Source organism: Pelodiscus sinensis, chromosome 25 (assembly GCF_052426305.1).
Source record: "Pelodiscus sinensis isolate ZL-2025 chromosome 25, ASM5242630v1, whole genome shotgun sequence".
In the NCBI taxonomy this organism is placed as follows: Eukaryota; Metazoa; Chordata; order Testudines; family Trionychidae; genus Pelodiscus; species Pelodiscus sinensis.
The window spans coordinates 14,385,722-14,409,956 of NC_143076.1; positions in this window are offsets into that span (position 1 = coordinate 14,385,722).

The following is a 24,235-nucleotide window of genomic DNA, read 5'->3' on the forward strand; positions in this document are numbered from 1 at the left end:
AAAAGCAGTTAAGCATGTGTTCAATTCCGGCAGGACGATTTATATGCTTGTATTTGTGTGTGTTCATGAACTGCCCACAGAACATACATATGAGCCCTTTCTGCTCGGCTGGGATAGCTGCAAATATTACCAGGCTGCTGTTCAAGTTACAGCCTCCTTCAGCACAGTGGGGCTCATATCATAGCATTGATCTTAGCCTTAGGCAAATTTCCAATCTGTGAGGCAAGTCAGCTCAGCTGCAAGGAGGTGACTGTCACTTGGTTTCTTTTTCCACCTAGACCTGAGAGCATCCTCGCTCTCTGAGAAACCACTCTCTGCTGACCTCTATGTGTGCCTGACTTCAGCAAGCCTTGGATTGTCTCACCTGTATTCTCTGCACATCCTGGCGATAGTTTTATGGTGATTTGAGAGTTTGACGCCCGTAATTCTAAACTGATTTGATGGGGGAGGGGTATATGGCCTTGGGATAAGAATTGAGGCCTCACACACTGTCCCAGTCAAGATGTTGTGCCTGGTCCTTTCCTCTGGCTTTGTAGCAAGGTTTCAGCCTTGGGAAAACTGGGTTCATTTGAACACAGGGCCTGCGTAGACCTGTGTTCAGAGCCATCCTTACCCATATGCAGAATACACAGCTGTGCAGGGCACCAAAAATTGGGGCACCGCTGGGTCTTAATGTCCACCCTTCTTCAGGGCTGGCCCACAACATTTTGGCACCTGAGGTGGGAAGCTCAAGCTCCCTCATTTGGGCCAAAACTTTGAAAGGTCTCAGTTCTGCCTTCTTCCTGTTCTACTCCTCTCATGGGACTGCTCTGCTACCTACATATGCACCAGCAGCAGACACAATTTTCTACACTCTGGGTCCTAGTGGCGCCCCCCCACAGTCTGACACCTGAGGCGGCCGCCTCAGTTCACCTCATAGTAAGGCCAGACCTGCCCACCTGCCTCTTCCTCTCCCTGGTCTGTGGCTCTGCTTCCTCCCAAGAGGATCTAGTTTCAAGTGAAAGCCTGCAAGCGCTATTAGCAGAACCTGTGAAAGAGCCATTCGCGTGGCAAGGAAGCCATTTAACAGGCATTTGCACATCCTGGCCCTTTCTAAATTCACTGTGTTTGTCTGCAGGACCTTAGTTTTAAAAACTAGTTCAGGAGGGTGTGGCTGAAGATGATAAAATCCCCTCTCTCAAAAATCATCGCCCTTCCCAGTCCGGCTGTCACTGGGCATAGAAGCCCCAGTTTAACAGCCCTGCATTAGGGCCCCATAAATCCTAGGAGCAGCCCTGCCTAGGTTAACAAGTTCTTGCACATCAAAATCAAGGGTTTGTCCCACTCTGTTTCTGATTAGCAGCCTTCGGCCCTCAGTGCTAACCCCAGTGTGGTCTTCAAGTCATCATTGGCAAGTCCAAGTCGAGTCTCAAGTCCCTACAGTTCAAGTCTGAAGTCGAGTCTCGAGTCCCTAAAGTCACTTTCGAGTCAAGTCCCACGTCGAGTCTCAAGTCTTAATTTAAAAAAATGTCCAAGTCACTTTTGTACAAGCCATCAATCTCGGCATTTTCGGACAATTTTTTCACCAAGTCGATTTAACAAAATTAGCAAGTCTCAAGTCGAGTCTCAAGTCACAAACAATGAGCCCAAGTCGAGTCTCAAGTCAAGACATCTAGCCGACTTAAGTCGGACTCAAGTTCAAGTCGTGGGACTCGAGTCAACAACTCTAGCTAACCCCCTGGCCTGTCAGTTGCAGAGAAGAGATTGCTGTGGCCAGAGAAGAGATCTCAAAGACCAAAGTAGCCAGCACCCAGAACACTTGCTTGTTGGTTGATGGCAGCGCTCTACTGTCTGCACTCTTCTTGAGAAGAGAGTTATTGCAACACTGGGGTTTGAAAGTGGCCTGTGGTGAAGATGTAACAAAAAGGAATAAAAATCCTCCAGTATTTACTGAGTCCTGTTCGCCTTTAAACTTCTACTTCTAAATAAACAACGCCAATATATTCTGCTCCGGTTTCTCTCTCGGCTTTCGTCGCAAAGCCAAATAGCGCTGCATGGCAGACTAGGAGGGACCATCGGGATTCCCAGCGCATGTCAGCGATTGCGTTTTGCTCAGCCTGGCTCTGCACACGCTTTCAAATGCTGAGCTCCGCAGCCAGAAGCGGTGGTGGAGAGGTGCTGTAGAAAGTTGCCTCTCACTTGGCCGGGCAGCAGCCCCATCAGATTTTAAACACAAGCCTTCTGATGCCTCCAGTAGTATTAGATGGGCAGCCATAGACATATAGTGGCAAAATTTATCCCTTCCTCGTTGATAACTTATGGAAAGTGGGCCAGGTCGGAGGCTTCACTACAGAAGCTGCAAGAGGTAGGGAGGGAGAGAACTGCAGTGGCACTAGAACAATTTTTAGGGTCCTGTGCTGTGCTGTGTTGTCCGCCCTCACTGCCCCTGGCTAGGACCACAGCTGGGGGCAACGGCAGAGTCCCAGGCTGGGGCCGATGGTGGAGCTCTAAGGCCGGCAGATGGGACCCTGGGTAGGGGTGGGGACATGGGCTGTTGGCTGAGATGCTTGCGGGGAGCCCATGCTGGGTGCAAAAGCATCCCTGCCCCCATTCTCCCTGCACCTATGGGGAGCTGCTGGCGATTATGGAAGAGTGAAAACAAGGAATGGACTGAGATGTTCAAGGCGCAGTTGCAAACAAAACCGCTGCATATAACTGCAGCGTCCGACTCTCAGTCTGTGGGCCTCTGCGCGCAAAGCACGTCACAAAGCAATGGGTCAGACGCCAGGCATGCAGTAGCTGCTCAGGACTGGAAGGGGCTGAGGGGCCTGTTCACTCCAAAGGCTGCACCTGGAGGAAGGGCTGGGGAGCAGGGAATTGACTGCAAGCAGGCTCAGCTGGGCTGGAATCAAATCACAAAGGCAGGGGCTGCTGCTGGGACAAGGCAGCTGTTTGCTGGGATGCAGGTGGGTGGCTTTGCAGCTGGGACCCCCAAAGTAAAGAGGGGAACGGTTGTAGGAAGCAGTCTAGGGACAAAGCAGTGAGAGCTGGGAGAGGAAATCCTAGAACTGCCAGGCTAAGGATGCCTGTAATGGAACTAGGAGTAGAGGGCAGGCTTGGGTTCCCCTCCTGGCCACTGAAGGGATGACTAGGAGCACTGCCTACTGCTGAATGAAAGACTTGGATATACCTTGGAAGGGGGGGAACTGCTGAGTGATGTAGTCACAGGGTGGAATCACACACAGCAGGGCTAGCACGAGGGGCCATTAATAGCGAGTCCATGTGCCACAATACGGCCCACCACACTGGGGACCTTCCACAGTGCTTCATTCCTGGAGGAATGTCCTCCCGCCTCTCCCAAAAGTGCCTTGGCAGGAGCAATTTCCACCTGCAGCAGAGGCCGTGGAGAGGTGACTTGAGTTTACGCCTCTCTCAGAGGGTGTCATAAGTTTTGATTCCTTCCTGTAGGAGTAAATGTGAGGAGCCCAGGACCTGCATGAGCTTAGCCCTATCATTTAATTCTAGGGTTCTACCTGCTTGCAAAGGTCATTGTTTCTTGTGCCACCGTAGCTTTCTAAACCCACTGCAAAAATGACCCCAGACCCACTGAGATTGCAACCCACAGAGAAAAGCCAAAGAAATGACAGAAACACGTGTTCAACTCATTTTACAGCTGGGAAACTGAGGCATGGCACGTGACTGGACCACGGTCGCAAAGGGAATCGGTGGCGGAGTGGGGATTGGAATCCATGCTCTGGTGCTGTATTATAAGACCTGCCATTGGTCGAAATGATACAAAATGCAAACACTTGCGAGGGACCCATTTATCTTGTGATTATTTCGCTAACAGACAAGATATGTCACAGACACACTTTTACACCCTTTTTCTTTGGCCTCACTGTAGTTGATATGCAGCCAAAAAGCAACCAGGATTGGACAACAGTTGGGTTTCTTTCTGCAGACCTCAACCTAACCCTGCCCGACCCCTCTCCCCACACACATTCTGAAAACAATACCTCCAATTGGCTTTGTTTCTAAGCTCTGGTGGCTGGCCATAAATCTAATTGTTCTTCTGGCCTACATCACAGGAAACCCTGACACAGAAATGTGAAAGCCTGAAGAACCCCAGAGCCCACATGAGATGAAAAAAGGGGGAAATTAACTTTGTTAGTCTCCAATTTCGTGGCGCTCTGCTGTTTGATTTAGCTTGGAAGGCGGGTTGTCAACAGAAAGCAGTCGCTCGGAGAACATTAATGGTGTGTCAAGGAGTTCTGCGTGTGCTATCCAAGGATTGTTTGTTTATTTAAACTCAGGAAATCCCTGTGCGAGGTGAAGTTTCCAGTGCTGCACGTCTGCGGCGAGCAAGGAAGTTATTAACGCCAAAGACTTTCCATGAACAACTGACAACCCTAATAAAGCACATTCCGAAAGGGCTATTAAAAGCCCCAGCCTTCTACGTTGTGGCAGAGAAAGGGAAGCAACTTCATTTGTTGGGGTGACGCTGAGTCCATCCTGGCCTGCTAAAATAGTGTGTATCAGATTTATTGGTGAGTTCCTTTAAATGGAAACCCTTTCCCTCCCTTAGTCCTAACTGCACGACCTCACGCTTAGCAATGGAGAAAAGTCCCCTCTTAGCTCCCCTAAGCTCCAACTGCTAGGTTAGTCATTTAATTCTGACCTCTGTTTTAAATCACACATTATACCTAATGCTCCTCTTAGGGCTTTTTCTGAAGCTAACATTTGGCTTGACATTTGAATTTGGCTATAACCGTCTTTCACAGCAGGTCCAGGCACCATGGCAGCGCCCCATTGCAATTTTGCTGTGTCGGTTCTAATGGCCCCGGTATATCACAGTCAATGGAATAGTGACTTGATGAGTGTGTGTGTGGGTGTGTGTGTGTGTGTGGCCGGGGGAGGGAGGGGGAATGCTGAGTTGGAACTACTGCATTGGCGATAGATCATATGGCACTGGGAATAAGCTAGTTACCTCGCACAAGGTCTAGCTGGAACTCATGTTTCCAGTCCGGCACAGGGTATGGAACATTGTGTGGCTAGTGCTAACTCACATTCCCTGTTGTAGCCTGTCAGGGATTTTTATGCCCAGAAATTCTTCTTTAAAAGATACAGGGCCAGATTTTCAGCTGGGGTGAATCTGCTCGCTTGATTCCAGTAGAGGCAGAGCCATTGGCTCTGATTGTTATGCTAATGGAAAGAGTATCTTAAAATAGATTTTAAAAAAAATCCCAAAATACGTACAAAACTACAAATGTTGCAAGTCTGCTCAAGAATATTGTATTCGAAGATAGATGGGCTTCCCATGTTATTGGATGTCTTTGTTTACAGGGAAATGACATCCATTTCAGGCTTGCATGCAGTGATGCAGCCTTCAAGCACTGTTTGTCTGAATAGAAAATGTTTTGCAGGACACTTAAAGTTGAGGTGAAGGCTCTCCTCGCTGGATTAGCCATCACTTACTGGAGGGAAAGTGTGAGCCTCACGTTTGGGATGGCAACCTGCATTCGAAGCAATGGGGATTTGGTGTGAGGGGCTTTAATGGCAGAATACAGTCCCCCATATCCAGTCAGGCAACCCCCTTGAAATAAACGGGAACGTTGACCGAGTAAGGGCTGACTGCTCCTCAGGGGCGGCCGTAGACTAGTTTCCAGCAACTGGCACCCTAGGCGAACCATGCAATCGGCGCCCCCACCTCCAAACCCCTCAACGATATTGATAACTTGGGGCCCTTTAACTTGGCGCCCAAGGTGACCGCCTCGTTCACCTATTTGGACGGGCCGCCCCTGCTGCCCCTTCAATCAACGCCCCTGGAGCCCCGCGGCTTGGATGTTGCCATGGTTTGTAACTCGTAGCTTTGCCCTGGGAAACACAGCCGCTACTTTCTCATGCTGAAATCCTGTGCTTTGCTCCCCCCCTCCCCAACAGCGTAGAGAAAAGTTGTCTCTGGTGCTGCATGAGGTATGATATTGCTGCACTACCCCACTGTCACGGGGAGCGTTTCCTTGAAGAAAGCACGATTTGCTCAAGCAGGATCCCTGACCTCTGATAGCTGATAAATTAAGCTCTGAAAGGGACAGAACATTTCACATCAGGGCTCCCCCAGTCTCCTGTGGTGCGGGAAGCATCCCCGCTTATTGCAATTTATTTTTGCAATTAGCAGGCGAGTGAAGATTCAGTCGCTTCCCAGACTCCCTTGTCCCTCTGCCGTCACACTATCTCCTGTACAAAAATTACACGCGTGCGCATTAGAACGGCTATGTCAGAGTCCTTCCAGTTATCAAAGCCGGAGACCTGCCTCAGGACAACCACTACAGAGTCTGTTTTTGTGCTGAACAGAGTTAAAAGCATCACAATAACACTCCGGGTGAGGGCCCCCACTAGATGTCCTGATCCCACATTGAGGCTGCTTGGAATTCGGATTTGTAGAGCCAGTTCAAAACGTGCCGTTGAAATATTTTTCCTCAGATGAAAGTGGGTTCTCAATAAAAGCAGAGATTGCTGTGAAAATGTTCTAAAAAAATGGGGTTTCCTAAAAAAAATCTAAAACCTGAGATTTTTGGAGTTTTCAACTGAAAATGCTTATGTTTAGTACTCAGAGTCAATATGGCTACCACCCCTACCCTTGCGACAGAAATGCCAAGTGGCTTTTTAGTTCCGGAGAGGGCTGCACCTTCATGTTTGTTTCCTGGCTGGTTCCCTGCTGGGGATGGGGGGAGGGGAGGCTGCTTCAGTGCTGAGTTGTTTGCCATTGAAACCCAGATTCAAAACTCTTCTTTACCCGGGTTTGAACTTCCCTCTGCTGCTGGAGGAAACTTTAAAACAGCAGCAAGTCAGGGAGGGGGGCAGTAGGAGGAACAGAGCAATTTACTGAAAGCACAGTTGGATCAAGACACAAACACAATCACGCTGTGGCAAATCTAATTCTGACTCCAGAGCCCAGGTGGTCTAAAGCCTCCTGTCTGCACCCCAACTCCACATTATCCCTCGTAAATGGGCTGAGGTCACCCACGTAATCGAATCTCGGCACAAGGCAGTCTGTTACGGTAGTCATTACACAGAAGATAAGGTTCTAATCGAGTTACATTTAAAAGCTACAGGATGTAACTCCTAATGTAACAATGACTTTTCAGCTAGAGGCAAGGTATCATTTTCCCCCTCTCCTCCTGTGCTTTGCAGCAGGCAATTTCCTTCAGTCAACCAAGGCTGGCTTTCGAACACCAAAGCTACTTGCTACCAGCTACTTGGGATCCGGTTGCCTTGAGCTGACGATTGCATCCCATGAACCCCTTCTCCAAGGCAGATCACAACAGCAAGAGCCTGCGTTTCTTCTCTCTACAGTGGAGTGATTCTCTTCCAGGTTATGCTTGCTTTGAACTTCTACAAGAACAAAAATTAGGCCTTCCATTTCCTTTTGCAGCCAATCTGGTATACAGATGACACTGCAAAACAGTTGACTCTGCTTTCTAGGACAGCCTCAGCCACGACAATAGCAACTAGTTCCTAAGTCGCTGTCTAAACACAGCACTGAGGTCAAACTGTGCCCTTACGGTTTGAATTGAGAAGGGTATAAACAGGAGTCCATCATTTCTCTTTATTATATATACAGCCGGTCCCCAAGTTACGAACACATCGATTTACAACTGTTCGTATTTACTACCAATCTCATATACAGCCGGTCCCCAAGTTACGAACGAAATCCGCACTTACGAACAGAGCGGCTGCATGTAAGTGAATGTAATCTGACTTACCAACAGATTGAGTTACAACCTAGTGTTTGGTACGTAACTCATTCGTAAGTCGGGGTTCGGCTGTATTCTGGTTTGCTTTAGCAGGGCTGATAGGCATAGTTTGTGAGGCTCAATTAACTGATGGAAGATTTCTAGAGCTGGTGAGTCCCTACAGTATATCTCTCTTTCTTTGTGCTTCTCATTGGCCATCTTCAGATACCCTTTATGCGTGTTCTATTAAAGCAACATTTCTTCAAATTATAGTATAATGTTGGGCACGTGGAGAACTAGTGTTTTGGAATGATCTTCCCACCACATAAGGTACATTGAAAGAGCAAGCCAGATCCTCAACTAGGCTACATCTAGACTGCATCCCTCTATTGGCAGACGGATGCAAATCAAGCACTTTGAAAGTGCAAATGAAGCCAGGATTTAAATATCCCACACTTCATTTGCATAAAGATGGCTGCCGCTTTTTTTCGAAACGGGGCTTTTTTGAAAAAACCCCCGGCAGTCTAGGCAGGCAACCTTTCCTGTAAATACAGGATCTTTCAAAAAAGGATTGTATTTTTGAAAGATCCCCTCTAGACTGCCATTTTTTTTTTAAAAAGCCCCATTTCGAAAAAAAGCAGCAGCCATCTTTATGCAAATGAAGTGCGGGATATTTAAATCCCGGCTTCATTTGCACTTTCAAAGTGCTTGATTTGCATCTCTCTGTCAACAGAGAAGTGTAGTCTAGACACAACCCTAGTCTCAGTCAGGGGAGCAAATCGCATTTACACCAGCCAGGAATGTGGTCCAGTGATTTTACCTAGAGATACTTTGTCCATCTTACTGCTAAGAACAACTTGTTTTCTGTGAAATAAGAATCAAATAAACCTGAACCTTCCTAGAGGTTAGATTGTTATTAAAAACTTGCAATACGGCTTGCGAACAGGGGCTGATAACAGGGAGTTGTGAGAGGGAGTTGGGAAGGGGACGTGATACATTTGCCATTCTTTATAAAATCTGTTCACTAAACTATTATCAAAACTTCCTGAGCTCTGGTGGGTCTTCAGGGGTTGATTGCGTCAGAGGCAAGGCTTTGAGCCGAGCCTAGCCTCAGCCGTCTAAAAAAGGCAGCCAGAGTGAACGCAGAAAGCAGCGAACAGGGCAGCTGCTAGCACAGGAGTTTGCATGAGAATTCATCCTGGGAGACCCCCGTAGTGTTTGGTGCCCTTTTCCTTGAAGGATTTTTTTTCTTTTCTCTCTCCCGCCCTTCAAGGAGGCATTTAATAACATCTGAGGATTCTCTCAGAAGGAAGGCAGGTATGGATGGCGATAGTGCAGATGAAATCCCTTCTTTCTTCCGGGAGGAAGACAAACATGGCACATGCTGTGCAGGTAACAACAGCAGACCTAAGTGCAAGCTGGTCGCCATTTTGGAAGAGAAAATTAGAGGACCTGAGGCCCAAGTATCGACCCTATGTTCTATCAGAGATGATGAAGACTTCCTCGATAGAAGGCAGCGTTTAATCCTGCTGGCACAGCAGCCTGAAGAGCCAGTGAGGGCAGTACAGGACAAGGAAGAGAACTGGCAGCATGTAACCTCTAGAAGAAGAAGAAGGCCAACTCAGGTATCCCCCATTCCTGTAGAGGTAAGTAATCGCTTTCAGGCTCTCTCCACAGGCATTGCGGTGGAGAATGCTTTAGCAGGAACCTCTAAGGGAAGAAGTCAGAAGGGAACACCATCTACCGGAAGGCATGGGATGCATAATCCTAGGGATGGGGGTTCCACAACAACCACCCCCAAAAGAAAAAGATGGGTGGTGGTGGTCAGGGACTCCTTCATCCATCTGCTGTCCAGACTTGCAATCTCAAGAAGCGTGCTGCTAACCGGGAGCTCGCATTCAGGACGTGACCGAGAGCCTTCCAAAAGTGATCAAACCTTCGGATCACTATCCCTTCCTGCTTCTCCATGTAGGAACTAGAAATATGGCCAAGAATGACCGTTAGCATATCACTGCAAATTATGTAGTGCTGGAAAGAAGGATGAAGGAATTTGAAGCGCAAGTGGTGATCTCGTCCATCCTTCTGGTTGAAGGAAAAGGTCCGGGTAGGGATCGTCGAATTGAGGATGAAAATGAGTGGTTGCGCAGGTGATGTCGGAGAGAGGGCTTTGGTTTCTTCGACCATGGGACTCTGTTCTGAGCACAAGGATTGTTAGGAAGAGATGGGATGTACCTAACCAAGAGAGGAGAGAGTATCTTTGTGGGCAGGCTTGCAAACCTAGTGAGGAGGGCTTTAAACTAAGTTGGTTGGGGGATGGTGTCCAAAGCCCTGAGGTAAGTGAGGAAGTTGGCTCACAAAAGGAGGAACGAGCAACAAAGGAGGACCCCTGGAGAAGGTAGGGCAATCAACTGGGTATCTAAGGTGTTTGTACACAAATGCGAGAAGCCTGGGAAACAAACAGGAAGAACGAGAAGCCCTGGCCCAGTCTAAGAACTATGATTTGATTGGAATAACGGAGACTTGGCGGGATGACTCACATGACTGAAGCACTGTCATAGAAGTGTATAAACTGTTCAGGAAGAACAGGCAAGGAAGAAAAGGAGGAGGAGTTGCATTGTATGTAAGTGAGCAGTATGATTGCTCACAGCTCCAGTATATAGAGGGTGAAAAGCCTGTTGAGAGTCTATGGGTAAAGTTTAGAGGTGGGAGCAATGGGGGTGATGTTGTGGTTGGTGTCTGTTACAGGCCGCTGGATCAGGTGGATGAGGTAGACGAGGCTTTCTTCAGACAACTGAGAGAAGCTTCCAGATCATAGGACCTGGTTCTCATGGGGGACATCTGTTGGGAGACCTATACAGCAGTACACAGACAATCCAGGAAGTTTTAGGAGAATGTTGGGGATAACTTCTTCGTACAAGTGCTGAAAGAACTGACCCGGGACCATGCACAGCTTGACTTGCTGCTCACAAACAGGGAGGAACTAGTAGGGGAAGTAGAGGTGGGTGACAACCTGGGAAGCCGTGATCATGAGATGGTAGATTTCAGGATCCTGACCAAAGGAAGAAAGGAGAGTAGCAAAATATACACCCTGGACTTCAGAAAAGCAGACTTTGACTCCCTCAGAGAACTGATGGGCAGGATTCCCTGGGATGCTTACATAAAGAGGAAAGGAGTCCAGGAGAGCTGGCAGTATTTTAAAGAAGCCTTCTTAAAATCCAGGAAGAAACCATCCCGATGCGCAGCAAGAAAAGCAAATATTATAGGTGACTGGATTGCCTTACCTTGGGCATCCTTGGTGAGCTTAAACAAAAAAAGGAAGCTTACCAGAAGTGGAAACTTGGACAGATGACTAGGGAGGAGTATAAATATATTGCTTGAGAATGCAGGGGAGTTATCAGGAAGGCAAAAGCGCCTTTGGAATTGCAGCTGGCAAGGGATGTGAAGGATAACAAGAAAGGTTTCTACAGGCATGTTAGTAATGAGAAGGTGATCAGAGAGCGTGTGGGGCCCTTACTGGATGAGGGAGGTAACCTAGTGACAGATAATGTGGGAAAAGCTGAAGTATTCAATGCATTTTTTGCCTCTGTCTTCACGGACAAGGTCAGGTCCCAGACAAATGCACTAGACAACGCAGTAGGGGAAGGAGGTGGACAGCCCTTGGTCGGGGAAAGAACAGTTTAGGAACTATTTAGAAAAGCTAAACATACACAAATCCATGGGTCTGGATTTAATGCATCCGAGGGTACTGAGGGAGTTGGCAAATGTCATTGCGGAGCCTTTGGCCATTATCTTTGAAAATTTGTGGTGATCGAGAGAGATCCCAAATAATTGGAAAAAGGCAAATGTAGTGCCCATCTTTTAAAAAGAGAAAAAGGACAATGCAGGGAACTACAGACCAGTCAGCTTTACCTGAGTCCCCGGAAAAATCATGGAGGGGATCCTCAAGGAATCCATTTTGAGGCACTTGGAAGAGGGGAAAGTGATCAGGAATAGTCAACATGGATTCACGAAGGGCAAGTCGTAACTGACCAATCTGATTAGCTTCTATGATGAGGAAACTGGCTCTGTGGATATGGGAAAGTGAGGGGCTGTGATATACCTTGACTTCCGCAAAGCTTTTGATACGGTCTCCCACAATATTCTTACCAGTGAAATAAGGGAGTATGGATTGGATAAATGGACTGTAAGATGGATAGAAAGCTGGCTGACTATTGGGCCCAACGGGTAGTGATTAACGGCTCGATGTCAGGTTGGTGATCAGTTTCTAGCGGAGTGCTCCAAGGATCGGTTCTAGGGCCGGTTTGGTTCAACATTTTTATTAATGAGCTAGATGAGGGGATGGATTGCACCCTCAGCAAGTTTGCAGATTACATTAAGCTAGGGGGAGAGGTAGATACACAGAGGGCAGGGATAGGGTCCATAGTGACTTAGGCAGATTAGAGGATTGGGCCAAAAGAAATCTGATGAGGTTCAACAAGGACAAGTATAGGGTCCTGCACTTGGGACAGAAGAATCCTAAGGATTGTTACAGGCTGGGGACTGACTGGCTAAGTAGTAGTTCTGCAGAAAAGGACCTGGGGATTACAGTGGATGAGAAGCTGGATATGAGTCAACAGTGTGCCCTTGTAGCCAAAAAAGCTAATGGTATATTAGGCTGTATTAGGAAGAGCATTGCCAGCAGATGTAGAGAAGTGATTATTCCCCTTTATTCGGCTCTGGTGAGGCCACACCTGGAGTATTGTGTCCAATTCTGGGTCCCCCAGAAAGGATGTGGACACATTGGAAAGGGTCCAGTGGAGGGCAACCAAAATGATTAGGGGGCTGGAGCACATGACCTATGAGGAGAGTTGAGGGATTTGGGTTTGTTTAGTCCGCAAAAGAGAAGAGTGAGGGGGGATTTGATAGCAGCCTTCAATTTCCTGAAGGGAGGTTCCAAAGAGGATGGAAAGAGGCTGTTCACAGCAGAACAAGGAGAAATGGTCTCAAGTTACAGTGGGAGAGGTCTAGGTTGGAAATTAGGAAAAACTATTTCCCTAGGAGGGTGGTGAAGTACTGGAATGGCTTACTTAGGGAGGTGGTAGAATCTCCATCCCTGGAGGTTTTTAAGTCTCAGCTTGACAGCGCCCTGGCTGGGTTGATTTAGTTGGGATTGGTCCTGCCTTGGGCAGGGGCTGGACTTGATGACCTCCTGAGGTCTCTTCCAGCTCTATGATTCTATGAAAAAACCCATAACAATGTGTGCACCTGGGTAATTCCAGATGCCTCACAGCAAAGTGTAGAAAACCCCAAAACAGGCAATTACAGAAGAAGCTGTCTATAGGGAAAGTTTCTTAATGCCAATTAGCCCCAGGATTATGCTCTGAAGCAGGAAGGTTTATTTCCTTTCCAAACTTTGGATATGCTTTGCTTGTCCCTGTCCAGTATAACCAACCATGGAGAATTTCATTATCTAATGATTTTAAGAAAACCTTGCTAAACTGCAGGTTTTGGACATAAGAAGCAGACAAGTGTCCACATGGCCCAACTCAAAGTACAGGAAGTCTCATGAGAGAGTCCATTGTCACCAGATTTCAAATGAAGGAAAGAATACTTTAATCATTAAGCCATTGGACCTCTACGGCTAAATTCCATTTTTGGCTATTGTGGAAATCACTGATATGACACCAGGCAAGTAACAATGCCCCCCGTGCCTCAGTTTCTCATCTATGAATGGGGGCTATACTCCTCTTCTTCCTGAAATGGGAAACTAAAATCCATTAATTGCAAAATGCTCCAATACTATACGAATACTTAGACCTAGAGCTGTACGAAAACCTAGACAGGACAAAGTTTGACTAACATATGGTGGTTCTCTGAACAGTCTGATTTTCTTACTTAAGCCTGGTAGTTACCTGCTACTCAGATCCAAGTGAGTTTTGAGGGCTACACATATAGGCTATGTCTACACTGGCAGGTTCTTGCTCAAGAATAGCCGTTCTTCCGCAGCATGTCCACACTGCCCACTCGCTCTTGCGCAAGAAGATTTACAGTAAAGCGTGGTAAGAGAAGGATTCTTGCACAAAAGCGATACTTTTTTCTAACAAGTGTAAGCCCTCTTGCGCAAGAACTCTTGGGCAAGAGGGCAGTGTGGACGCTTGGCAGGGTTTTCTTGCGCAAGAAAGCCCTATGGCTAAAATTGCCATCAGAGCTTTCTTGCGCAAGACAGTGTCCACACTGCCATGGATGCTCTTGCGCAAAAGCACATCTCTCTTGCGCAAGAGCACATGGCTGTGTGGACGTGTTCTTGTGCAAAAGCTCTTGCGCAGGAACTCTTGCACAAGATTTCTTGAGCAAGAATCTGCCAGTGTAGCCATAGCCACAGAACTTGGAACATGGCTTGAATCTTATCTGTAGTAGTCTTGTTGAAACGTGGGACGTAGACATAGCAGGCATGGGTTCAATCCCCAACTCTGTCATCATTTTCCTGTGTGACCATGGCCAAGTCACTTAACTCTCTCTGCCTCTGTTCTCCATTTGCAAAATGGGGTCCCCCACTCTGTCTTGTTTGTTAGACTCTTTGGGGCATGGACTGTCTCACTATGTGTTTATTCTGCGCTTAGCACAGTGGTAACCCCATATTGTTTGAGACTTCTGGAGTTCAAATAACAAATACAAGCCTTTGGAACGCTGTATTATTTTGTAGGCGTTTGAGCGCTGTGTGATCATCTTTTCTCCTTCCACCTGCAGGCAGGATGTGAGCCGAAGCTTACAGCTCCGATGTTCCAATGTGCCTCATTCAATTGTACACCTTCAAACATCTTGCCCTACTTGTTTAGATTAGTTAAGAGCAACTGGCTGCGTGCAGAGGGTTTTTCCAACACTGCTGTTCAGTTTCCCTGTGGTTGCTATTCTTTTCTTTAAAAAACAACCAACCAAAACAAAACTAAACAAAAAACCCCAAACCTAACGAATGCGGCTGCTCTAAGCCACTGATTACAGTTTTTAAGTGAAATAATCTCCTTGAAAAGCAGTTTAACAAACCAGTCCCATTCAACAGCCAAGAAGAATGGGAACAGTTCCTAGGTTCGTTCGCTCCCCAGCAATTAACTAACAAACCATCGCCCCAAGCAGTAAATTTCTTGGGGATTACTGTTCAGTAACAACATAACTCAAGGGGAAAATGATCCGCTGGAAGAAATATAAATTACAGAAGATACCGTATATGGGCCTTTGTGAGTATCTACCCTCAGAATACATTTAATTAAAGAAAACGTAGGAGGGCTTCTTTTTTTTTTTAAACTGAAAAATAATCAGGCAGTAGAATTTGCTTATCCTGCACTATGCTACTCTCTGCACACAGGGAGTAAACAAAAATCCCTTTTCCCTGTAATGGGGTCATATCTCTGGGCATCCCCGCAGCTTCAATGTTGATCCAATCACCTTCACTCTTTCTCTTAATCAGGGATTTGATTTATCTTCACTGTTGCATGCATAATGAGTGAAGAGTTATTTTTAAACAACATTCTCCTTACGCCCACAACATGGCTAGTTGAGAGTGTTTCTCCACTAACCCTTTAGTTACTTCTAGAAGCCCCACTGCTTTAATTAGTATTCATTTGTATTATGATAGCGTTGCTGACCACAAGTGAAATCAGTGTGTCGTTGTGCTAGGTGGGTTACGGACACGCAAGAGACTGCCCCACACTGAAAATCGCAGTGTAAACACACAAAACAGACAAATGGTGGCAGGAAAGAAGCCATCTGGGTTCATTTCTTAACTCTGCCTCTGACTTCTTCTGTGACCTTGGCAAAGTCACTCCATCTTTTCCTTCCTCCGAGCCCTCATGCGATTACATGGGACAATGACCAATTTTCCAATATCCATGCATTGCATGCTGTCAGGGAATAGCAATTGGAGCTGAGGGACCTTCAGAACTTTTCTAACCTAGAAAAGGCCTCAACAAACCATTTTTGGAGGAATATGTAAAAGTAACTTTGCTTTATAGCCAAACCTTGGTCTGTTGCACTAATCTCCCCTGAAAACAAGAGGCTTATTGGAGAGCAGGTTCAGCAGATGACTCACCAGAGAAAAATCAATAGGGACTTGCTGATGGAAATCCCACTGGAAGAAACAAAAAGCAGCAAACGTGAGTCTCCTGTTAACTGGGTTGGTGTAAATCAGGAGTGACTCTATTGAAGGCAGTGGAGTTACACAGGGGTAAAACCAATGTGAGTGGCAAACCAGGTCCCATGCTGGCAGCTCCCAAAATGGCACTGTCTCTACAAGCTTTAATGCTGCTTTCAAAAAGTGGTTTATTGCACGACATAAAACAAAATCTTAGCTCTAAATTTCATAGAAAATTGAGTCCTGGTAGCACAGAGGGCAGGCCATTCCTGGCTTCCATTAAAGATAATAGTTTTAGCGTTTCTCTGGCAGTTTTGTGATACCCTGTGTTATATTAGCCAAACCAATTTGTTAATCTGCTAGTGCCAGCATTAAATATCCCCTTTTGTGCACCGACACCAGATTAATGAGAAGTCAAAACCTAGCTACTGTTTTCCTACTGAAGCTATGAAATTTTGTGTATAATTCATTTGCCCATGTAATGGAAACTTAGTGGCATATGAAAAGCATGAAATAGAATTTGCAGTAATGTCTTCCTTAAGTCGTAAAGACACACTTGTACCATCTCAAAGCTCCATTCAGGCGGCACATCGCTGGTGCGAAGCACAACTGCCTAAATGCTGCAGCTGTCTGAGCTCAGCTTCACCACTGTAAGTCAGATCAAAGTTTACCCTCATCTCCCTACCCCATCCCAGCCCGGATAACCCAGTCCCTCTTTGGTAATAGCACAATGGAATCCAAATAAGTGTGAGAACCTGGCAGCTATGTCCCTCTGATATTTCCATTACTCCCGACATCTGAAGATGATGACATAGTGAAAAGTGGTGTAATGGGAAGAGACTGCTCCTGTCTCAGTAGTTTCTGAATGGGGTGCTCTAGGCTTTCCTTGTGCTTCCTGTTCACAGTCTGAAAGTCTTGGTATTGGGATGGACTTGGCTGGCAGAAGCTCATCCTCTTGACTGCTTGACAATATGACTCTATTTGCTTTGTAAACTAAATAAACTCAGGTGTCTTGGTCCCCTCCCCCTTATGCTTTATAAAAATCAGTTTATGAATATGCATAATTGGAAGATTATGCAAAACAGGTCATGTAAGATATCAATTTTAAAGATACAATCTGCTGAATCTGTGTATCCTGTTTTGGTGCATGTATTGTTCTTGTATGTGGAGTTAGAAAGATGAAGTGTGAATCTGCTTTTACTCCTAAATGTGCCAATGAGGTTCTTTAGTGATATTTTAGGAACTTAATGACTCAGTACTCAAGCCCATTACCTGTGAATAGTCTTATTTGTCCTGTTTGCTCAAACTGGTCCTAGAAAGCCATGTAGATGGGCCACCTGGTGCTGGAATCCATCTTAAATCTGGCACTTTTCCATTGGGACAGAGAGACTGAAAAAAGGGTTCCCACCCTAGGGGGAAGTCTATTTACAGAGTGGAAAGCAATCAGGTCTTTTTCTTCAGCTCGTTTCTGAAACTGCCTCCCCACCCAAAGAGGATACACTTGGTAAGGGACCTGGGAACAGAAAACTGTAGCAGTAGGGTGAAGGCAAAGCTGCTGGTCCAGGTGAGAAAAAGATCACCTCTGGCCTGAGATAGGAACAACTGTTTAGGGTAAGAATTTGCATGTAACAAGTTTCTACACAGCACCGTAATTCGAAATAAGATATGCAGTTTGAGCTACGCAAATTGTGTATCTTACTTCGATGCTATTTTGAAATAGCTTATTTCGTCATTTGGCACTGTCTTCACAGTGCCAGATTTTGAAATAAAGCACTATTCTGAAATGTCCCTTATTACTTGTAGAATGGGGTTTACAGGGACATGCTGTGAAGATGCAGGATAGCTATTTCGGGATACTCTGACATCCCTAAATAGCGTTGCAGTGTAGATATATCCTTAGGCTACGTCTAGATTGGCATGATTTTCCGGAAATGCTTTTAACAAAAAAGTTTTCCGTTAAAAGCATTTTTCGGAACAGAGCATCTAGATTGGCACGGACGCTTTTCCGCAAAAGCACTTTTTGCGGAAAAGCGTCCGTAGCCAATCTAGACGCGCTTTTCCGCAAAAAAGCCCCGATCGCCATTTTCGCGATTGGGGCTTTTTTGCTGAAAACAAATCTCAGCTGTCTACAATGGCCCTTTTGCGCAAAAGTTTTGCACAAAAGGGACTTTTGCCTGAACGGGAGCAGCATAGTATTTCCGCAAAAATTACTGATTTCTTACAGTAGGAAGTCAGTGCTTTTGCAGAAATTCAAGCAGCCAATGTAGACAGCTGGCAAGTTTTTCCAGAAAAGCGGCTGATTTTCCGGAAAAACTGGCCAGTCTAGACACAGCCTTAGTGTATTAGAATTAGCTGGCATCTTTTCTTTATTTTAACTTAGTAACTTACTTTGATCTGTATGTTTTCACTTGCAGCCACTTAAATCCTACCTTTTATTCTTAATCAAACACTTTTGTTTATTATCAAGCCCATTGTAAATCATTGTTTACCTGGCTGGGGGGAAGCCATCCCTGTGCATATCTTTCTTTCTTTGATAAAGGGGGCAAAAATCTTTATGAGCTTTCTCTGGGTAATACTTTTACACAGGATATGATGGATTTATTTGGGGGGTTGGTCCCTTTGGGGGGTTGGTTTGCTGGGTGTTGTCAAAGGCCTTATCACTGAGCCCTCCCAGAGCTGAGCTGGTTCAGTGTCTGTGTTGCTCTGCAAGGGAGGACGTGACCCCAACTCTGTGCCTTGGCTGGGGGAGACCAGAGGAACTGGCTCAGCAGGACAGAGTGGTGGGGAGCCTCACCAGGCAGGAAGACCGGTTCAGTGACTTGATCAGCACATCAGGCGACAACCCCCCAGGATTTCTGTGATCCCATCCATCACACCAGGGTAGATGTAGAACAATCCAAAGGAAGCATAAGCCTGAAGAAACCCTTCAGCAGATTGGTCCTGGATGGGCTCCTTGGGAATTGATGATTCGCCCCGGGTATGTCAACGGCCGTTTTCCCCAAAAAACTTCAATTATGTCCACACTGCAATTGTGTTCTTCCGAAAGAAAACTGAAAGAACAGAGGGGTTTTTCCGACATTGGTAATCTTCATTCTACGAGGAAGAAGCCTGTTTCCAAAAGAGCTCTTTCGTAAAAAGGCATGTGTGGACAGAAAAGAGGGAATTCTTTCGAAAGAAGAGGAAAGAGGAAAAAGCACAGGTGCCCTGGTGGCCATTCCATCCATAGCAATCACAGCTTACATGTGAGATAGTGTTCAATCAGTGTGGATGCTCTTTTTCGAAAAAGCAGATGGCTTTTTCGATGCACTTCTGCAGTGTGGATGCTCTCTTTTGGAAGAGTATCAGAGGGGTAGCCGTGTTAGTCTGAAGCTACAAAAGCAGCGAGGAGTCCTGTAGCACCTTATAGACTAACCGAAGCATTGGAGCATAAGCTTTCGTGGGCAAAGACCCACTTCGTCAGATCTCTTCCGGAAAAGCTTCTTCCTATAGAAGCCTGCAGTCTAGACAGAGCCCCTCTCCTCTTTGCCAGTGTTTGGTGGAAGGGCCTGTTGTTGTTGTGGGTTGTATTCATTAGCTCTCCCAGACCAAGATGATTACGCCCCAGGAAAAAGTGCTGCTGGCTGCAGTATGACAGCTTAGCTGGCAGGCCTTTTGAAACTACCCCTCTTGCACTCAAGCTAGTTGTGGAAAACCTGCATGCCGTCTTTCACAATCCCCCTCATCCCCCGCCCCACACCAATAGTCAAGCCTCATGTTGTTTTTCACTATTTCACCATCTGTCTTTGATGACTGCAAAGATTATGTGGATAGACTATAGTCTGAGTGTATATAAAAAAAAACAGTGAAACCCTAGCAGATTGTACTGTGTTATTAAAAGGCTAGTTTTCAATACTCTTTCTCTCTCCTGTCATTTAATCATTGAGTATGCTTCATAAATAAAAGCAGGAAATATTCTCATTATTGCCTTGCATGGCTAATGTTTGCTAAATGATATTCCTACAGGTTCCAAGAGGCCCATAAAATAACTTGACCTTGGATTTATTATGACCAGATGATGCTATTTTATGCAATAGTCTAGATTCATGAATCAACATTTGGGCTACTATTGATTATGCTAAATTATGGGATACCAAAAGGAAAACTTGTGAGAACTGAAAGATTTGAGGGAAAGTACAGAGGTCTGGATGAACAGAGCTGGTTGACAACTTTTGTGCAGAATGATTCCACGTTGAAAAATACCGTTTCGTTACCACCAGCCTTCTTCGTAGGAAAATGCTCAATCTGACCTCCACCCCCCACAAACTGAATGTCAAAATTAAAACTTGGCTTGGAGAATCATTTCCAAATGAAATGAAAATTATATTAATTTTCTACTGAAAATGACACTTGGTTTCAGCTTTTCATGTAAAAGAAAAAGAAATGAGACAACTTTATGCCCAAATGCTGATTCTAGGCAACATTATATTTTTTATAATAGAAGATGCAATAGAGAGGGAGTGCCCTTGCTGCCTCCATCCGATGTAACACCCCTTCCCCCCTGGTACCTCTGGTGGTAGCACCACCGGTAGCTCTGAGGGGCCAGAGAAGCTTCTGGCTGCTAGCTCTGGGCCACTGTTAGCACGTCCCTGTGGCCCAGGGGAGAGGTACAGAGCCATAGGATGGTTCTGCAAGGCTGCCCCAGCTTCTGTGCTTTGGGGGTCCCTACCGTGGCTGCCCCAAGCATCCTATGAACGGATGGTTCCCCATACTCAGGTTAGCCTGCAGGGCTGTGGGGCCGTGGAACTATGCAGCAGCCTGCTCTGTTCTGCTGCCACCTCCCGAACCAACCTGCGCTGGGGCGCTCGGCTTCCCACCTCCAGGGTGAAGTGGAGGGACCAGGCTGGCCTGGGATCAGGTAGAAGAGCGGAGGGGAGGCTGCTCCACGTTACTCCGCTTTCCTGCGGCTCTCTCCACCACGGCGAGTGCGGGGGGGCGGAACTCCTGCTGCTTCCCTGCGCCAGGCCCCTCAGTAATCCCTGGCACCTCCCACGTTCCTCGGGGGAGGGGGCTTGACAGAGGGGGTGTTTGGGGTGCGTGAAGCAGGGGCTGGATTTGGGTAAAGTGTCCCACCCCCCTCCAGGCCCACAGGGACTCACAAGCTCCCGCCACATGTGGGCTGGGTTGTGGAACCGCTCGGGCTGCAGATGGCCCTGTGGCTGTCATTTGGAGACCCCCGATGAATAATTTCAAGCTCCCCTCCCCTCTTTCTTTTCCTTTTGTATTTCTATATGGATTGAAATCAGCAGCCGTTGGTTAACCTCAGTGAATCCGACCTGGGTTTTTATGTTCAAGTTTGTTGTTGTCTGAAGCTACCGGCAGACTTTCCTGTTGCAGTGCTGGGCAGTGAGGCCAAATGGCGGATTGTCAAAGTTCATAAACCAGCGCCTGGCTTTCCCTTAAGCAAACAACTCAGAGTCAGAACAATAGCTCTGTAGTTTCGATGGAGCCCAGCAAAGATAAATATTATCGTCCCACTGTTAAGTACTGGAGCCACGTCCTTCTGACAAGGTTACCAGATGGGCATCTAAGGACTTGTCCCCACTAGACTAGCTACCATGGCACAGCTGTAGCTGCATCGATGTTACACATCAGCGTAGACACTACCTACACTGACAGGATACCCCTTGGCATGGGAAAAGACTGGGAGGCAGTAGCTAAGTCGACGGAAAAATGCTTTTGTTGACCTAGCGCTGGCTGCACCACAGATGAGGTTGGCTTAACGGCATTGCTCAAGTGTGTGGATTTTTCATACCCATCAGCTATGTAAGTGGATCAGCTTTAATGTAGCCCAAGCCTAACCCTGAAGTTGATCTGCCTGGCTCTGTGGGGGGCTGGGAAAACACTTGCATGAAACTTTAGTATGAGGAGCCCATAGGTCAGAGGTGGGCAACCTGCAGCCCACTGGGACTTTGCCAGCGGCCCGCACCCCCTCTGTCTGTCCCCCTCCCCGACTGGAGCACCGGAGCCCTGCACTTCTTACACCTCCCCCTCCCTCCCTGCATGTTTGCAGTGCCCTGAATCAGCTGATTTGCAGCTGTTCGAGCTCTGGAAGGGAGAGGAAGGAAAAGGAAGGGCAGGGCTCTGGTGCCCTAGACACGCGAGGGGGAAGGCGGCAGAGAAGGATGTGCAGGCTGCAGGTGGAACCCAAGTGCACTCAGGCCAGATTAAGGCATGGGCTAGCCAGGCAGCTGCCCGGGGCGCCAACCTATGGAGGGCGCCCGATGGCAGCTGTAAGAGGTGCACAATGCCCCTTATAGCTGCCATCAGGCGCTGCGCGCCCGGCTCCCAGATCACGGGCTGCAGCAGCTCCCAGGGCCACCCTGCAGTGGCCGCCTGGGATGGGGCCTTCCCCCTGCGGCCGCGGGGCCCTGCATGGCCCGCCCAGCCTGCCCCGGGCTGTGCGCCAGTGGTGGTAGCCAGTCGGGCTGGGCCGGGCATATGCGTCCTGCCGCCACCAGCTCCGCACGCCCTCCTCTACATGCCAGGCGGGGGCGGGGCCGCGCAGGCGCCCTCTCCCACATGCCTGAGGGAAGTGTGTTGTCCCCCAGGCCCATTTTCAGCTTGACGTGAACTAGTGTTGCCGTGGCTACCGTGTCCTGAGTACCATATTCTCACCTCCGCCGCCGGCGCAAGGGCAGGGCCGCGTATGCGCCCTCCCCCATGCACTGGCGCGGGGGCAGGGCTGCACATGTGCCCTCCCCCAACCCGGGGCGCAATTAAACTGTCTGCCTGGGGTGCCAGAATGGCTCGGTCCAGCCCTGTGTGCACTGCAGGCCGCAGGCTGCCCTCCATTGGAACCATGAGGCCCAGTGAAATGAAGGCGGGCCACTCACAGGGACTGCTCACCAGTCTTGCTTGCCCGTCGCTGCCGTAGATGGCTTGAAGTCATGTCTGCTCCTGCGTCCTCTCCGTCACTCCCCAAATGCAGGAACTAAAGATCAAACCCCACCATCTGGAGTGGGGCGAAGCAGAGTAGCATGCTTCCAGAGCTCAGGCTAGGGCAAGACATGCTAATCCCAGGTAAATCGCCTGGATAACGACATGGATGCCTCTATGCTGCCTATTGTGTGGCGCAATCCCAGCCTTGGCCCCGCCTTGCTTTCGATCCATTTTGTGTTGCTACAGGCCAATACCATCTGTCTTCATCCCAACGGATCTCCCTCAATTTGCTTCTTCTGGCACGTCCTCTCGGATATCAGGGATCCCAGCACATTTCACAGCTTTCGAGGACTGTTAACGCCATCACCCTTGTACAATTCTCCTTCCACAGAGGAAATGGGTGGGGTTAGTTTGGTGAGCAAAGGACATTGCGCTATTGAGACTGCAAGCATGGAAGCAGATGAATGTTTCAGAACTGAACTGCACTGGTGAGAGGCAGCACTCTGATCTGCAGGCATGTAACACGCGGGACACCACTTTGTGACTCCTACACAACCACTTAATTTTAGCTCATTGCAAGGGGCTCATTTGGTGTAGAGCGAGGAAGGGCACAGTCTATATGTCAGCGGCGGAGGTGAGACTATGGTACTCAGGACATGGTAGCCACGGCAACGGCAACACTAGTTCATGTCAAGCCGAAAACGGGCCTGGGGGACAACACGCTTCACTCAGACAGCTCAGCTGATGTGTCTCCATCCTGCTTCTCTGACTGCAGCTCTGGTCAGCTGTCTAGCTGAAGTTCCACAGAGCTGGGAGAGATTGGTCATTTGAAACTTGGATGGCAAGAAATAACCCCTTCCCACCCCCCCCCCCAACTTTGCAAAAAAAAAAGTTTTTCTGAGTTTTTTTTTAATGTGATATTTTTTGTCTTTCACATCCCTCTCATCCACTTGTCCTCTTATTCTTTTTTGCTGACAAATGCAGACAAATTAGGCATTTTTCACTTGTTAATGTTTTTCCCTTTATTATTTTTGCAGTTCTGTAGCTCTTTACAGCTTTTCTTGCTTTGGACACAGTATGGAGGCAAAAATAAATTCTGTTACTCTGCCATGGTGACAGAAAAGGTTAACGAAGTTCTGAAAAGTTACCGAATGGTGGAGGGGGAGAGGGACTGGGAAGAAGAAGATGGGAAAAGTGAAAGAAAAAATACCAAGCCCTATGCACAGTTCATTCTGCCGTAGTCTACAAGAAAAAGGAGTTTAAAGGAGATTTTAAAAAATGAAAAATACCAGTTTTGAAACTGAAACATCAAAATGTCTTGAAACTGTTTTTCCCTATTTTTTGTCCAGCTCTGTCATGCCAGTGCTGGGTCTTCCACACCTGGTATTTTAACAACACATCCCATGCCAACTTGGTTCATCTCAGTGAACCAAAACATGGCTGCATGCAAAGTCTCGTTTTGTCCCAGTGCGGGATTGGAGCTGCCTGGTGCTTTCCAGTC